Source organism: Antennarius striatus, chromosome 7 (genome assembly GCF_040054535.1).
Source record: "Antennarius striatus isolate MH-2024 chromosome 7, ASM4005453v1, whole genome shotgun sequence".
NCBI lineage: Eukaryota > Metazoa > Chordata > Actinopteri > Lophiiformes > Antennariidae > Antennarius > Antennarius striatus.
The window spans coordinates 3,947,501-3,966,533 of NC_090782.1; the positions used below are offsets into that span (position 1 = coordinate 3,947,501).

A 19,033-nucleotide genomic window follows, 5' to 3' on the forward strand; every position below is an offset into this window, starting at 1 on the left:
TATCATTTCCTTTGCAAAGGATAGTTGTATAATCCGCAAAAAGTATCATTTTAAGTACCTTTGAAACCTTACATAAATCATTAATGTAAAGTATAAATAATTTTGGACCCAACACTGACCCCTGTGGCACCCCACACACAATGTCTAATGTTTTTGATGTCCTCCCACCCAGAGTGACATATTGAGATCTCTCATGTAAATAACTCACAGACCACGCCCCCTGTTCAGAGATAGCTTCTCCACTTTGACATGAATGGCTTCTTTCACTCCTCTCTCAAATCATTTATCCTCCCTTTCCAAAATCTGAACATTGGTGTCTTCAAATGAGTGTTCCTCTTCCTAGAGGTGAAGGAAGACTGAATCCTGTCCCTTTTTTTTTTTTTTTAATTTTATATATGTGACCGGTAGAAAATGTCCCTCCTGGGCCACCAGAGTGGGGTAGCAGTCAGCTCCTCCTACCAATCAGCCAGAAATTGGTATAACGTGTCACTATGCTTCCTTTCTGGCTAGGAGTTGACTGCTACACATGCTGCCGTAAGTTGTCTTCTGGTTTTTTTTTTATGTTTATGTGCTTTGTATGTGTTTTTAGATGTATTTTTGTCATATGTTAGGTTTTGTTCAGGGACTTCCCTCATGCCCACACAGGTGGATTCCTGGAGAGGATTGTTCCACAGGAGGTAAAGGGACAATTCCTTTAGTGTACAGATTGGTTTATTTGGCAGAGGTATTTAACATGTCTCCTTTTTATTTTAGACAGACTGCCACTGCTGTTTTGTTTTTGATTTTTGTTTTTTTATAGTTTGGTTTCATTGTTGGTTTTAATTGTTTTATTTTATTCAATTTTATTGGTTAGGCTTTTGTGCCCTTTTATACTCCTTGATTTTATTCAAGGCTTGTATTTTCCCCCAAGACAACAAACAGTACTGTTGCAGAAGTCCTGCTGGCTTTTAACATTTTTTTAATTGTTCTTTCTATTGCATGAGTGTTGCGGACGGTGGAGCCATGAGCGGTCGGGATCCCTCACTTCAGCTCCACACTCCCCTTAATTTGTGTGTGTAGTGGTTTTTACACAGCCTTCAAGGTTTACACTTTACCCCTTGTCTTTTTGGTTGTTTGCTGTGTGAATGTGAGTGTCGGGCACGGAGCTGGGTGAGTGCTCCGGCCTCGATTGGCTCCCTAATTACAGTCATCCCGGCCGTCCTGCAATGCTCATGTAGACCTGATAGGTCTGATAGGTCTCTTGGTATTCTTGTTCTTTTTACTCTCTTTTAATAAAGTTTTTAGTCTTGGGGGAAGAACTTTGTCTCTGCCCATTATTGGACTGTCACTTGTCCAATGGTGTTTTTTTTTTATATCTGCGGCCTGTTCACCAACTTAAATCTTACAATTTGGTTATTTACTGTTCCTGAACTATTCGAGTTCTCAGTGGCAACCAGTGGCTACATATACTTCATTAATCCCCGCAGGGAAATTAGTGGCACACTCCAGTTAGTCAAATCACATGCATATACAGTATATATTAGTGTGTACAGGTCCTGAACACAGAATTGCACACAAGGGGCCTGTACGCATGCAGGGTAATTCCGGTTTGGTTCGCCAAATGAGCAACTTTTGGGGGTGGATGGCACCTTGCTCAGTGGCGCCTCGACAGTGCTCTGGAGATGAGCTGACACCTCCCACTGTCAGCTCACACTCCAGGTGTTTTTGGGCGGGAGCGGGAATTGAAACGCAGATCTTGGAACATTGGACATGGCAGCCATTTATAACTCTAACTTATCAATTAATCCAAAGCCTGAGTCTAGCTACAGTACTTTTGAGAGCCTTAGCATGAATGTGCTACAGTCCTCAAATAAACTAGCTGATTCTATTGAATTTGTAATTGTATATCGTCCTCCTGGACCATATTCGTCTTTTTTGATAAAATTTTCTGAATTTCTATCTAATTTGGCTGCTACCAAAGATAAGGCTATAGTAATAGGAGATTTCAATGTTCATTTTGACAGTGTGGTTGATAGTTACTGCACTGAGTTCAAGTCTATGCTAGATTCTATAGGCTTCTTGCAAGGTTAGGGTTAGGGTTAGAGGTTAGGGTTAGAGGTTAGGGTTAGAGTTTAGGGTCACCATGTCGCTCATTCGGCTCCCGTACAGTCTGGAATGCTGGGTGAGCAGGTTAGGGTTATGGTTAGGGGTTAGCGTTAGATTTTGGTTTAGGGTTAGGGGTTAGGGTTAGGGGTTAGGGGTTGGGGTTAGGGTTAGGGAAGGGTCAGGGGTTAGGGTGAGGGTTAGGGTTAGGGTTAGGGTTAGGGTTAGGGTTATGGTTAGGGTTAGAGTTTAGGGTCACCATGTCGCTCATTCGGCTCCCGTACAGTCTGGACTGCTGGGTGAGTGGGTTAGGGTTATGGTTAGGGGTTAGCGTTAGATTTTGGTTAGGGTTAGGGTTATGGTTAGGTTTAGGGGTTATGGTTAGGGTTAGAGGTTAGGGTTAGAGGTTAGGGTCACCATCATGCTGCTCATTCGGCTCCTCAGAACTCCATACAGTCTGGACTGCTGGGTGAGCAGGTTAGACTTATGGGTAGGGGTTAGTGTTAGATTTTGGTTAACGTTAGGGTTAGGGTTTAGGTTTAGGGTTAGGGGTTATGGTTAAGGTCAGGGCTTAGGTTTAGGGTTAGGGTTAGGAATTTGCCCAGGTAGTACATAGACACAGGTAGTACATTGCACACTTCTCCTTTATTCCTCAGGCATCTTCTCACTATCTAAGATCCTGTTGAACAACCCAGTCAGAAACTCTACTGCCACCTCTCCTAGACACTTCCAAACCTCTACAGGTATATCATCAGGACCGACTGCCTTTCCACTCGTCATCCTCTTCAGTGCCCTCCTCACTTCATCCTGACTAATCTTTGCTACATCCTGGTCCACAACAGTCACCTCTTCTAGTCTTTGTTCTCTCTCATTTTCCACGTTCATCAACTCTTCAAAGTACTCTTTCCATCTTCCCATCACACTACTGGCACCTGTCAATAGATTACCGTCCCTATCCTTAATCACCCTAACCCCCCTGCACGTCCTTCCCATCTCTGTCTCTCTGTCTTGCCAACCGGTATAGATCAGTCTCTCCCTCCTTACTGTCCAACCTAGCATATAAGTCATCATAAGCCCCTTGTTTGGCCTTTGCTACCTCTACCTTCACCTTACGCTGCATCTCCCTGTACTCCTGTCTACTCTCCTCAGTCCTCTCAGTGTCCCACTTCCTCGTAGCTAACCTCTTTCTCTGTATACACTCCTGTACCTCCTCATTCCCCCACCAAGTCTCCTTATCTACTTTCCTTACAGATGACACACCAAGTACTCTCCTACCTGTCTCCATGATCACATTAGCTGTAGTTGTCCAGTCATCTGGAAGCACCTCCTGACCACCCAGAGCCTGTCTTAACTCCTTCCTAAAAGTCATGCAACACTTTTCCTTTTTTAGCTTCCACCATTTCGTCTTCTGCTCTGCCTTTGCCCTCTTCATCTTCCTCATCACCGGAGTCATCCTGCACACCACCATCCTATGCTGTTTGGCTACACTCTCACCTACCACTACTTTGCAGTCACTGATCTCCTACAGGTTACACCGTCTACACACGATGTAGTCTACCTGTGTGCTCCTACCGCCACTCTTATAGGTCACTCTATGTTCCTGCCTCTTCTGGAAGAAAGTATTCACTACAGCCATTTCCATCCTTTTTGCAAAGTCAAATACCATGTGTCCTTCTGTGTTCCTCTCCTGGATACCAAACCTGCCCATCACCTCCTCATTACCTCTGTTTCCTGCACCAACATGTCCATTGAAGTCTGCTCCAATGACAACTCTCTCACTTCTAGGTCTGCTCTGCATCACTTCATCAAAGTCCAACCAGAATTTCTCCTTCTCCTCCAGCTCACATCCTACCTGTGGAGCATACCCACTAACAACTTTGAACACCACACCTTCTATTTCTAGCTTCAGACTCATCACTCGGACACTCTTTTTACCTCCAGGACGTTACTAACAAACTCCTCCTTCAAGATAACTCCTACTCCATTTCTCTTCCTATCTACACCATGATAGAACAACTTGAACAAACCACTATAATACTGTTTGTAAAACGCCATTTCTCTTATGTCTCAAGTCATGTTGCGTCTGATAACTGAAGGGAGAAGAAAGTTATTTGCTCAGTCATAGGTACCTGCAGGCTCATTTCTCAAGGATGTTTTTTTTTTTTTTTGGAAAGCATCCCAGTGTTGGAAAGCGTTAAGAGTTTAGAGAGCCATTGGGGTGTTTTCCCTAGACGAGTGTTATGGATAAATGAAACCAGGAAGCTGTCTGGTGTGGAAGGAGGGCCAACCTGTCTATTCAAACAGATCAGTGTTGGGTGAAGAAAGGTGATCATGTGTCCATACTTATTTTAGATTTTAAGCTTCATTCACTGTAAATAATGTTATACTCTTGTGAGTGCCCTCTGGGTGAAAGTGCTTGTGTTTGAAATGGCTCAAGGAAATACTTTGGAGTCATTTAGCCTGAACCAGTCCTGTGACACAAATCAGGGCTCTTAACATCAATTTCCTGTTTTAGAGGAAACATCAAAACTTGCTGTGTTGCCATGCCAGATATTCCTTGCATGCTGTTCTTGTTAAAAGTTAATTGAAATCAAAAAACATGTTGACTTATCTTGCTTACAAACAAACAAGCAAACAAAAAACAAACAAACAAATAGCACCAAAAAAGAAATCCTTCATAGCCTGACCTCACCTCTAAACATCTTTTACAACAGTGACCTGGAATGTAGTCACCATCCTGAGGCAGAAGAGATATAAAATAGATACATGATACATGAACAAATTATAAAAACAGTTAACAAAAAATTCAAACAAAATAACAGAATTACAGTTGTTCAAGGACAGTGGCCCATATCAAGAAAGACGGGAACATTCCTCTTCCACTGCATTCATCATTATACTAAAATAAAAGTAAATACTAGAAATGAATTGCAGAGTTTTTGTGGGTTATCCCATAACCGTGGTGCATGATAGCAGAAAGTTGTTTCACCCAGATCCATCAAAATCCAGGTAAAATTCAAGATTAGCCACTTGGAGGCTTGCAGATGGAAACTATACGGCAAACAGAAATGCCTAGTGATGTCCAACCAACCAAATTCAAATAAATGCAGTGATGAGACAAAATGAAATGAAGAGAAGCTGAATTGCATGTCTTAAAGGTGGAGGGGCCTGCATGCATATATAGAATACATGTATCAGCATAATCAAACACAGAAAGACAAATGTCTTCCACAAGTTTTTTCTTTGCAGAGACTGAAAAGCGGTATTTATCCTTAAAGTAAACACTGATCTTCTATGTGAGTTTCTTAAATAAATTAGATATATGTACATTTAATGAAAGCTTTTCATCAATCCACATTCCTAAGTTTTTGTAGGAGAACACCTTTACAGTAACATAGAAATTCTTAGATTACCTGAACTTTGCAGTTTGGCCTTTGATAAATTCATAAACTTTGTTTAATGAGCAATTAAATTTTAGCTTTGAGTCTTGATCTTTTCTCATTGGATTGTCCCGTTAGGGGTCTTCACAGCATGACATGGAAAGGTATGACAGCAGAGGAGTTTTAGAATCTGCCTTGTGGTCAATATTTGTTTCTCAAATTAGCTCTAAAAACCAGGGGATTCTCCCCATCACTCATCTGGAACTTCTCAATGGTGAATGTTCATTGGAAATAACCTGAAAAGTGAAAGTAATCTCTTGCCAGCTCAACCTCAGGAAGTAGAGGGGCTCTGCTATTGAGGAAGTCCTGCACTTAAATTTTTTCAATTGCTTTTTGAAAAGGAAATGTGGTTTTGCTTTAGGAATCTTTGTATTTCTAACATGGGAGGTTGTACAGTGATCGCTAACATTATTACAAAATATTCTAATTGAAGATTTGTTATAATTAAGTCAAGTAAGGTAGATTTATTTTCTGACTTAAGATTTGGTCTTGTTGGTGCGTTACTGAGTTGAACAAAGTCACACAGTTCTTTAAAACAGTCGGAGGTCCACAAGAGCAAGTCCCAATTTAAATTAAATCACCCCAAAAGGATGAGTTCGGTGTGGTTTAAATCATGTAAATCATCTGATAAAGATTTAAAAGTCTTTTTTTGATGCAGATGGAGGTCAGTGATATGAAAGTTTATTGAGTTAAATTTATAAGCGGCTATCATTACAAAATTTATCACGTTACAAATAGAAACCTATCATGCAGATTCCACCAGCACATCCTGAGGCAAGCTAGCATGTTCAAACATGACGTGTTACCCAATGATCCAGCCAGGAATAAGAAAACACACACACACACACACACGCACACACATGCACACACCGAGACACACAGAAACAAGCACACTAACAAACAGAAGCATTCGTGCACAGGCCCACACACACACACACCCAGAAACACACACACACACACACACGCACACACACATGCAAACACACATGCAAACACACACGCACACACACATGCAAACACACATGCACCCACACATAAATCTCGCAAAAGAGTGATAAGAAATGTGTCATAAAACTGAGCAGCAGACAGGAGTGAACAGTCTGCAGATGTGGGCGGGACAAAAACAGTGATGCAACAGAAAGCAGTTTCTCTCGTGAACATTTTGTTGCATCACTAGGAATGAAACGCTGACTGAGAGAGAAAGTTGGCTTTCTTTTCAAGTCTTGTTTCAGCAATTTGCCACCCCTGCATTCGAGTGAAACTGATTGCAGTTGCATGCAAATGTGAAAGCACTACGGTAAGTTTTGTGCTACCGTATTGACAATAATGTTGGATACTGTATATTGCATTTTGCATAAAATGTCTTGGAGTGGTAAGAATGAAAATCTCCAATCATAACAGACTCTGGACTTCACTGGCAGTTCAGGGGCTTCAGTTTTTCATTGGTGCTTGCCTGCACGACAAACAGCTTCCAGGCAGCCTGTTACTGGTCTGTGCATGTACAGTCGACATCTGGAGAGTCATTGAGACAACGGGTCTGACAGAATCAGGCCATCATACAAGCAGAGACAGATTTGTTGGTTTATATAATTAGTCCAACTGTTCACAGCGATATTATTGACGTATGACTGTTGTCTAAGCAACATGGTGAAAATAATAACAGACATCACTGGGATTCCCTCGCTGCTGCTCTGGATATCGATCATTATCTCCTAATCTAATTCATTCCTTGAACTGATATTTATCTGGCAGAACCCTGAGCTGCTGTTCTGCAGACGCCTTCATTGTATTTTGTTGTCTTAAAGTAAATCTTCTTAAAACACAAAAGAATTTGGTGGCTTACTAGAGAGTACAGATGGGTAGAAGGACTTGTGGCAAAATATTCTGAATACATTGCATTTAGAAACTGATTTTAGGAATATTTTAGGTCTTTCATAAACATCTAACCAAAACTCTTTTTTTTTTTTTAAATCAGCTGTGTAGGTGTTAATTTGATTTTGGAGAATGCATTTGATAATCAAGCAACCACCACTTCCATTACAGCAAATGTGTGTCTTATTACTATGTGGCTCATTCCAAATGATTTTGGATTATGTAATTGTTTTTCAAATCTTAATGTAATCTCTGACAGAGAAGCAGTTAAGGAAGCATCGTGTTATTATTACAAACTGAGTTTTGGTGTGTGGGCGTGAAGGGCTTCCCTCAGTTGTCCTTGTTTATTTCTAGCAGAGTGGGAGGTAACTTGAGAAAGGGTTTATCTCTATGTGTGGGAAGATCTTGACTATATTAAGAGCAGTTAGTCTCCACAAACATAACAGAGTGGATTATGGACAGACACCAAGCAGGACAAGAGGAGAAGCTGGTTAAGCTCATGGTGGCGATGGACGGCTCAGATGTAGATCATCCATCCGGAGGTTCACCTGTGAAGCACCGCTGCAGCATCAAGTTTGTTGCCGCTCTAGCAACAGTGATGGGATTGGTGATTGTTGCTCTGGTGGGGCTTTTTACCCTGCATGTTCTTGTGATCATGCAATCATGTAAACAGGTGAGGAACTCAATAAAGACTGTTGGAACACTCTCAAACAAAAATTATCACTAATCGATCTGGGGGTATGTATGCGCCTATAATCAGTTTCTCTCTCTCTACAGGATGCATTGAACGAGATGGCAAAAACCATCACTGTGAAGAAGCTTAATGGTAAGTATCACTTCTATTTCCAAAAACTATTACTCATGCTCATTTCTTTGTGTACCGATGAGAAAAATGTCCATGTCCTTCTAGAGAGTGATGGAAAGGAAGGATATGACATCTTCACAATAGATAAAGCAGCAACCTACTTAATCTACGGTTGGGTACGGTTCTCGGATGTTCCCAAAGAGGAGTTTACTCTCATTCAAGAACACAATGGAGATACAAGAACCATCAGAAAGAGCAAAACTGACAAGGCAGAGATCTTCTTTTCTGATAAAATTAAGGCATTGAAGGACATGAGAATAAGACTGAACCTCAAATCCATCTGCAAAGACAGCATGTTCATTCTATATGAACTCAGCTCAGGCTGAAATCACTTTCACATTTCTGCAAATGTAAAAACGAACTCCAATCTTATCGAAATGCAAACCAAAGCATACTGATATTCACATTATGACAAGTTAAGACTTCCTGCATTCTCTCATGATTACCAACAGAACAGAAATGGAATTTTTCATTTCCACCGGCTATGGATGCAAGCCCCATTTAATAATATTGAACAATTTTAAGACCAGAAAGCAAAAAAAAAAGTCTGTAAATGCTTATTTCTGCTTGTACAAACTTCTGCAATGAACAAATTAAAAGTCTGAACTTTTTCTGTCCCCTCAGTTTGATTATTTTGAACTATATATTTTTTGTGTAGATTTGTTCTTGGATGTTTCATTATTGTCATTTTTTAGTAGACATGCCTTTCAGGCCTGTAAGCATATCAGTTGCATTTAACAATACAGTATACTGTACAGTCAGACAGTGGAGCTGGGATGGCTGGTTAAGCTGTATCTTTAATGAAGCTTTAATGTAATAAAGACGTCACTCCATCCGTCCTATTTTTGTTCAGTATTTCCCCCGCGGGGAAATACTGTGCGAGAGTGTTGCTGTGCTAGAGTTCACCACAGGGTAACTAATTGATAAATATTCACACACACACCCACTCTCACCTTAGGTAGTCGCAGAGCACCCAGCGGTTAGACACACCGAACAGGACATGCAAACTCCACACCCTTTGTATCTGCTTGTTATTTTTTATTTCAATTTCTAGTGGCTGATGATTGTAGGTCAGTGTTTTCTTTTATTATCCAACTTACATTCAGAATGAATGAGTTGTGAATCTATTTTCTTCGCTATAATCTCAATTTAAAAAAAATCTTTTTTAATGTTTCAATCTCAATATGATGAGAGCAGTTACGCGTTTTTAATCTCAATAAATCATAATGTTAAAATATGAATTAACAAAGCAAGACAAACAACAATCTAAAACATAATACAAAAAGTAAGGACATTTGTGTTGGGAAGATTATTTCTTTGTGGTAAAAATGCTTATTGGAAATTAAATCATATCTTTGTAAAGCTTGTTTGTTTCCCTTTTAAATGGTGCCACAATTACAAGGAACAGAGATTTGTGACGTGAGCAGATGTGCCACATTCTTCATGGGTGCAACCTAGACACTTGGCTCTGCTGCTCATCCCACAGATCTATGTTCCTTATAAGTGTGGCATCATTTAAAAGAGGAACAAACAGGCTTTACAACATGTCAGACTTGTTTCCAAGAATCATTGTTGCAACAAAGAAAAATCTACCAAACATAAATTTTCTTAAATTTTGTGTTATGTTTATAAAAAAATCTTAAAAAATACTGAACTTGTGATTTAGTAAATTAAAAGCCAACCTGTATGACTCTTTTGTTGCATCAGCACATGCTACTGTCTGACACAACTCCTTAGTTCAAGGAGAGGTCGATAGTTGTCTGAGGCAAAGTCAGATGTCATCATCATTACAACATAAATTCTGAAAATGAAGATTGAGGCCCAGTCTAAACAAAACCATCCACCCACACACTCAGCAGAAGTATTGCTTCATCAGACTATCAACACAAGATAAAACGTGCTATGTTCGTCTACCCAGAATGTAAATAATACCCATTTCGAAAGAATTGCCTCAGAGGAATCACTCAGAATTTATTACAAAATATTATGAGCTGTATTTATTTATTAAAATGATAAGTATAATTGCAGGTAAGTTTCTGTCACAACCGTTCTCTTTTGTCTTCCTCTACAAATATTCATTTCAAGTAGTCCAATGACCATTTAATACGTGTGTGATACTGTTAGAGTGTAAGTACAGTACTGTATATCCAATGACCTCAGTATGAAACACTTCCTTTTCGGCTTGTCCGTTTTTTAGGCGAACACTCATATTTGTTTGGTAATTCTTTTTATGCCAGATTCAGTTGCTGCCACCACCCTCTGTATTTATCCTGGATGGACTGGCCTACAGCTGACACAGGCTGGTGCCCTGTAGAGCTGCAGATGCAAGGAATTGAACCCGGGCAGCGTACATGTGAAGTATGTGCTCAACCACTGAGCTACATCTCAAGCTAAAGAGTACAAAACAAATATTTTATTTTATTCTCAGCAACAAATAGACATCATCATTATATTCATCGCCTTTCTGGCTTGTGTTCATTTTGAATTCAGAACGGCATTCTTCTCCTTCCTGCTCAGACACCCCTGATCATTTTCTAGTAATGTATCTAGAACAAAGGGTAGTACATCACCAAATAGCAAGCAGGGTTCTGGATTTGAGCCCTTTCTGTGTGGAGTTTGTTGTCAGATTCAAACAACCTAGAACATTTAAAACACACTCACAAAGAGGAGAAGACAACAGTTATATTTTTACTCGCGAGGAGAACGGACAGAGATGTGCTCAGTTACAGATCTCCACCCATGTCTTTCCATGTCTCTGCAGAAACCTCTTTTTATTTCAGTTGAGTAGTCCCTGTTTACAATGTGTCTAAAGGATGGGGGACAAAAATGTCAGCAATGCACCATGTATGGTATAATGTCACAAGAGTAACATCTTCTTTTTATGGTATTGTCCTTTTTTCAGCAGGTCAAGGTTTACATCTTAAACTAGTCATCAGCTGCTACCTCAGTTGTGACCTTTCGACCTCTGCCTAAACATAACTCACACAAACACACATTTATACGCTCATGGTATGCAGTATAAAGAATAAAAGAATGTAAATCAGTAAATATGGGATAACTTATGTACAATATTCTAACATTTGTATGTTCTCCTGTATCTGTGTGGGTTCTCTCCAGGTTCTCCATTTTCCTCTCACCTCTAAAAACATGCAATTCAGGTGAATTGATAACATCAAATTGTTCATAGGTGTGGGTGTGCGTGAGTAGTTGTTTGTCTTTCATGTGGCTTTGGACTAAGCTGGCAATGTGTCTGGAGTGTACCCCATCTCTTTTCCATGTTCAGTTGGGATAGGCTCCAGCAGACACGTGACCCTCAAGGCGGAAGAAGCAGCTCTAGACAGGACGATTACCGTCAACTCGTGTGCAAGAGTTGGACGGACGGATGGATGGATGGATCCACAACAAGTCTGTACTATAGCAACATGACTGAAGTGGAAGTTTGCCGTACGTATGAATACATGAACTGGTATTTCTCCAGAAATCTCTTCCCCATACATCTCTTTATGTGACACTGTCTGACATGATCAGTCTGGGTGTGTGTGCATGACTGTGCCGTGCTGAGTGGTTTCAGGTGTGCCGGTGATGAAACTCATCCACGACTCTAGCCTCACGACTCTAGCCTCGAAACAATTCTGAGTTCAATCCAGTGTTCGTAGTGCCGACAGGCAGACGAGTCCTGCTTCACCTGCCGGCACCTGGAGGACTCTAGCTTAGTCCACGCATTACTTCCATCTGCTTTAATAAATCTTTTTGTACTACACCTGCCTTCTCCAGTTTGGGTTTAGACACTATACTTCATGTGTAGCGTCATTTTCCCTTTCAGCATCAGAATTTTCTTTGAATTCTGATCTGATTTGTTTTTCATGGTTTCAACACTAGAACACAACACTTAACTTGTGGTTCCATTAGCACCATGCTGTAGCATAATTCATGTGGAGACATGTTGCTTTGCTACTGATTTTTACATTGGAATTTTTTGTCATCTAGGCTCCCTCCTCATCACTCCTCATCTATGTGCTGATGCAAATATATTGAAAAGAGATTTTAAGAAAATGAAGTACATTTCAAAGCAGATACCTTGTTTGCTGTAATTTCAGCCACATCACCACCCCAGCATCCATCTGCTGACATGGTGATGGAGCTGAAATTGCAGCAGAAAACCACATGTGTCATCAAGTGCATCATGAGTGGCAAAGAAAAATGCATCTGCTTTGAGATGCATTTTGTTTTCTTTGGCCGATGCGTGCATGATATTTCCGTCCAGAACTTCCTACAGGCAGCACAGGAGTAAGTAATATTTGGACATCCTCTGATTGTTTCTCCTGGGAGTTGTCTCACGTTAGACAGAAATGTCTTTTTTAAATAACTCACACTTGTCCTTCAAGTAACAAACTTCCAGAGCCCAATCTAGTGTTTAAGATGAGTTAAAAATAAAAACGGGGAAATTATGCCTGTGAGTTTTTTTAAAAAATTGAACACACACAAACACTTAAAAGACCATCTCAGTTTGTCATGCCCAGTATTCAGTGGCATGCGGTGAGGTTCATGGCTGGTGAGGCACCGAGGTCATCATGATCACGTGATCATGATGACAAAAATATGATCCTACAGTAGCTTATTCACCATTTAATTAGCAACAGTGAGTGTGTTATGTTAAAGTCTCATTGCAGAATTGTTTACACATACAAACTGTAACACACAAATAAGCATATTTGATTAAAAAAACGTAATGTTGTTACCTACCTGTTAATATGTCAGGTTTACTTTGTAAATGAAGTCCGTGCGCCGCTCCCTCTGAACAGACGCATCAATAACTTATTTGCAGAAATTGTCCGTATCTTCCTCAGTTTGTAATATTTAATCCTCCATTTGAATATTTGCTGCACTTGACTTAATGTCAAGTGCAGCATTCACTTATGCATTCACTTATTCTTCGACTGAGGAGTCCCAAGACGAATCCCTGGGATCACCAGCGCCCCCTATCCATGAGGCCGGGTATTTTTGTGCCTCACCAAGTGCCTTTTAACAGCGGTTTCAGGACCACTCAACTCAAGAAAGACGTTACACACATGCTGCTGTTGACACAAAAACACTTTACATTATATACATTAGCTAAATTATGGGAATTTAGTTGATAGAGAAAACGTGTTTGAACATTTTAATGGCGACATATACTGTAGAGAGATAGCATTACGGTCTCACTGTATAGCATACCAGCACTGCTAGTCGAGCCATCACGCAATCCATGGTGAGGCTCGGCTGGCTGGTGCCTCACCGCAGGTCTCTGCTCCGTATTTCAGCGGTAAATGTTAAAATTCAGTGATTTTGAGTAAAAATAACCTAAAATTGGTGATGTTAAACGGAAAATAAGTTTATAATACACATCGCTGGATAAATATTAGCATTTCATTTTTTTATTCCATTTTCCATTTTTTTCTCCCCTGACCGCACGTCACTGCCAGTATTTATCTTTTGTCTCAAACGTGTACGTTCACGTTAAGGACCATGCGCCAGGAGTCACCTGCTCTCTGCTGCCACCTGTTGTTGGGCGCTGGAAATGGAGTTCTAATCGGTACAGAAGTGGAAACCCAGGCTTCCTAACGTCCAGTGGATTGACTCAACAGCTTTTGGCACTCAGGCTACATCTGAGCTGGGAGGTCAAATTGTGTTTTGTTTTTTGGGTGTGAGTGTAACCTGACAATTCCTGAAAAAAAGTGTGGCTTTCACAATAGTTTACTGCCCAGAAATTTGCCAACCTTGTTGCAGAACAGTCAGTCAGGAAACTGACTGTTGTGTTAACTATAATGCAATCGTATTACTGCAGGACAATTTTGCCAAAGCCCGCAGTTTCAGTTCATTTTAACATGGATGAACTTGAACAAAAACTCTGCAACTACCTGAAACGTTTTTCACTGAATCAATTTTTCTCCTCTGTAAATGGTGTTCATATAGCATGGTGTATTTAACACTACTAAAGAGATTTCAGTCAGTTTCCAATAAAGGATGTGTTACACCCCAGACAGGATTATAGACGCCAAACCACAATACTTATTTGGCATTAAAAACAGACAAAGTGACTCATGATTTTTGTGTGTATGAGGATGTCTGGTCTGGTCTTTCGTTCCTTAGGACTTAACCGAGGACACATCAGGAAACGTCCCAAGACTTCATTTTGTTGGCTAACAACAATGGCTGCAAACATTGAGGAGAACATCAGGTGCTACAGGACAGCTCCTTTTGACGCCCGATTCCCCAACACTAATCAGACCCGCAACTGTTTCCAGAACTATCTGGACTTGTCTGGCCCTGTCAACCAAAAATAAAGATGTGAGTCCCTGTGAATGGTACCAAAGGGTGTACAATAGCATCTGTCCCATTAGCTGGGTTTCCAAGTGGGATGATCAGCTAGAGTCTGGAACTTTCCCAGGAAAGATCTGAAACCACCCACTCCTATTGAAGAGGATCAGCTGCGGGAGATTTCTACTTTCACCTATACCTCTGTCATGTGCTGTTGGACATATTCAAACAGTTTTCAATCGTCACCATTATTGATCTTACTGTTACAAACTTAAACGCACAACCTTTTACTCTGCATGTGAGGGTGTGAGGTTTTAATCCTTTCTGTATTGTAAAGTACCAATATTGATTTATCAATAAATACAATGTGGACTTAATCTTTTGTTTCAGTATCCTTTGGACATGACATAATTTGTGAATGACTGAATGGAAACTATTCTATTTCCAATAAAATTTTATATTCCCCTTCGGTGGATTAATAAAGTTGATTTCTTTCTTTCTAAAAGGTCAGACACCTATCCCGCCTCTTGCCCATGTCAGATGAGATAAGAAAATGGATGGATTGATGGATTTTCACTATTTTGCGGCGTGAATAAGACAACATTTTATCATATGCTTGAACTTCAATGCGAATCACATTCAAACATCTTCTTAACTGCACATTGAGTTCATGAAGGGGGCTGGAGCCTAACTTATCCCACTTGTCCAAGGTTACACATGAAAAACAAACAAACCAATCAGACTACTATTCATGCCTATGGGCAATCTAAAGTCCCCAATTAATTTACATTGTATATTTTTGTGCTGTGTGAGTGCTGGAGAACCTAATGAGAACCCAGTGCAGTGGGAGAACTTCATCAAACTTCATTAAGACAAGCTCCAGCTGGACTTGAACCCAAGACCTTCTAGAGGTGAGGCAACAGCAATGCCCACTGCAACACCAAGCTGCATGTCGATTCACATGAAATTTAAATTTAGCTAATTTTAACAAACAATTCCTGTGAAGAATGTCCCTCATATTTAAAAAAAAACATTCTAAGCCTATATGTGGAAGACAGACAGCATTTTTTCCCTTTCGTTGTATTTGATCATGTCTGCGGTGTCCTACTGTACGTCACTAAACCATTTCATTTTCCATATACCACCTTCCACCAGATTGCCATCACTTTCACGTTTTCCCACAGTGTGTGTGTGTGTGTGTGTGTGTGTGTGTGTGTGTGTGTGTGTGTGTGTGTGTGTGTGTGTGTGTGTGTGTGTGTGTGTGTGTGTGTGTGTGTGTGTGTGTGCGTGTGAGTGTGGGTATGTGCTTGTAGAGCTCGCCTACAGTCTCTCACCAATTTCCTTTACTTGTGTATTTCATACATCTGGAACTGTTTCTGGTCTGTTTTCCGCTGTGACACACAAACACCCCATGACAGCAGCCCTCAGACCACACAGGTCAACTGGTTTCCTGTGTAACTGATACTGAAGACTGATAAACAAGTGGTCCATTTATATTCTCTGTCAAATAGATTAAACTAAAAATTAATTAAGAAGAGACTCCTACAAAGGAAGTCCACATCTGCACAAAGAAAATACAACATATTGCCAAAACTATTCCCTCACCCATCCATTCATTCATTCATTTTCCACTGCTTCATCCGCTGTAGCGGGTCATGGGGAGCTGGAGCCTATCTCAGCTGGCATAGGGCATGAGGCGGGGGACACTCCGGGCATGACGCCAGTGCACCGCAGAGCCTCACCCATCCAAATGATCAGAATCAGGTGTTCCAATCACTTCATGGCCACAGGTGTATAAAATCTAGCACATAGGCATGTAGCCTGCTATTTTTATAAACATTTGTGGAAGAACGGGTCTCTCAGAAGCTCAGTGAGTTACCGCATGGAACTGTGATAGATTGTCCAACAAAATCCAGTCGTGACATTTCCTCGCTCCTAAATATTCCACACTCAACTGTAGGATGTAGTATAAGAAAGTGGAAGTGTGTGGAAACCACAGAAACTCAGCCATGAAGTGGTAGTCCACGTCCACTGATAGAGCGGGGTCTATCAGTGTTTATATATATATATATATATATATATATATATATATATATATATATATATATACACACACACACACACACACACAGTATGCATATACATATATATATATACACATTCATACACATTGTGATGATACGCATGTATGCATTTTACAAACTGTTTTACAAACCATCTACATTTCGCAGAATCATCAACAGATTGCAAGGACAAGAGCCAGGAACACTGCAGTTTGTTGCTGATTCAAATGTAAATTAACGCTCTACAGGAAAAACACAAGTCACATGTGGAAAACATGCACAATAAAACAGAAACTGAGTCTAGTTTGTGAACTAAGTACATTTCAGACAAGAGGATTATCTTAACTGACTGTTAAGATAATATGACTGTCAGTAATATGAGTCAGAACAAACTGTTTTGATGAAAAACTGTCTGTGGCTACTGGGACCAGTGATGCACCCAGAAACATATTTGATGTTAATGAAACAAAAGCATTCCATAAATGTAAAAATATTGCCACAGTGAGGAACGTTTAACACCTAGGGTCCAGAAAAACTCCATAAAGAGGATGACCTAAACCGTGAAACATAATACAAATTTCTAGGATATTATGTTGTAATTCCCCGAAATTCCCTGAAAGCTTGATTTAAAGTATTTATCTGTAATATTAAATATTTAAAAAGCAACATCAATGTATAAAATAATCTCCATTGAAATTCATTAAGTCAAAAGAAAAAAAATGCCCTCAACTGTTGACCATTTATCTAATCAGTGTTTTCATTTAAAAGCAATTTCCTCCAACCATATTTCTGAGCTCTTAACAGATTGGTATACGTTAGCAAAGGGGGGCATCCAAAAAGGTCCAACAACCTGCAGTGCAGTCAGTGATTTGCTGAACAGCAGCAAAGGTGTAGATGTAGATGATAAAGACCAACGGGGGTCCTTAGGGGCCAAAGTTTGGACATCTAATTGATATCTCCAACAGAATAACAGAAGACAACTGTAAGGACCCTCGTCATCACTTACCTGTCCTAGCATCAATATGCACATACACACACACACGCACGCACGCACGCACGCACGCACACACACACACACACACACACACACACACACACACACACACACACACACACACAATATAATGTCTATGTTATGACATCAACTTTGTGGTTATCTTCATTGCAGGCGTCTAACCAAAATGCAAAAGCTGCTTATTTGTTTGAAGACAGTTGTTGCTATGATCTCTGATCTGCGGCCTACATTTCTGGTAAAGTCAGTGTTTCCATTTCATTCACACAGGGAGAAGATGGGCACATTTCTTGGACAGCACACCCACTCTTTTTGTCAATACTGTGCTCCTGTGTGCAGTGGTTGTGATGGTGGTGGGGAGTGGGAGCAATGTGGAGCAGCTTTCTGCTGCTGGTTGAGTCATTATGAACCTATGCATGCACTATGGAGGATAGTATCAGGGGGATACCACAGGAGAAAGAGGTAGAGAGAGAGCTAGCATCATGAGTGGGCTGCTTGTGTACCGCTGGCCGCGTTAATTGTCATCTTTCCTGAACAGATTCACAGAGCTTCTCGATGGCATGGGGATTCCCCCCTGCTGTTCTCTGCCGGTAGCCGCGAATATCTCCATCTGCATCAAGCTTCACACACATGTTTGAGACATTTGTAGACATTTTTTATTTGTACTTTTCAATTCCAGGAATGCTTCTGCTGACTAAAATAAGAACTACTGGTGGACCCCCCCTTTTTTGTCAGTACGGCCCCCTGAACAACTGGATGGTGCTATGTGCCTTTTCTTTGGAGAAAGGTGTAGGGTTATATTAAAAGAAGAAAAACATCAGAATCAGAATTAGAATCAGTTTTATTTGCCATCGTTTTTTCAAAAACAGACAAGGAATTTGTTATCGGCAGGTGGTGTCTTTCAAACTGTACATTCATACATTAAATTTAACCATGCTAAATACTTTGAATACTACAAATAACTATACTAAATACAAAACACAAGACGCAAAACGCAGTAGGTGGGGGGGGGGGCACAATGTACAAGTGCTGAGTGCATATGTAAACAGGATGCAAGGACTGGAGACAAATAATTTAACAATTGCAGTTTAAGTGTCTTATGGCTTGGGGGAAGAAACTGTTCTTTAATCTGGTGGTTTTTGAGAGGAGGGCTCTGTAACGCCTCCCAGAGGGTAGACCTTTAAATAGTCGGTGTCCAGGGTGTGATGGGTCTGAGATGATCTTCCCTGCCCCACTCCTAACTCTTTAGGAATACAGCTTTTGGAGGGAGGGCAGGGAGGTTCCAGTGATCTTCTCAGCAGACCTGATTGTCCTTTGCAGTCTTGTCCTGTCCCTTTGGGTGGCAGCACCGAACCAGACTGTGATGGAGGAACACAGGACCGATTCAATGACTGCCGTGTAG

General features: G+C 40.6%; 1 long non-coding RNA gene and 1 pseudogene across 1 annotated transcript; both read left to right on the plus strand.

The window, feature by feature from the left end:
* The first annotated feature begins 6,825 nt into the window (after nt 1–6,825).
* Nucleotides 6,826–8,836, plus strand: LOC137599318 (uncharacterized). The gene is made up of 3 exons (XR_011036793.1): nt 6,826–8,067; nt 8,172–8,220; nt 8,305–8,836. It is a non-coding gene; the product is annotated as an uncharacterized lncRNA (long non-coding RNA).
* Nucleotides 8,837–11,371: 2,535 nt separating this feature from the next.
* Nucleotides 11,372–14,871, plus strand: LOC137599227 (cytochrome c oxidase subunit 6B1-like; annotated as a pseudogene).
* The last annotated feature ends 4,162 nt before the right edge of the window (nt 14,872–19,033 follow it).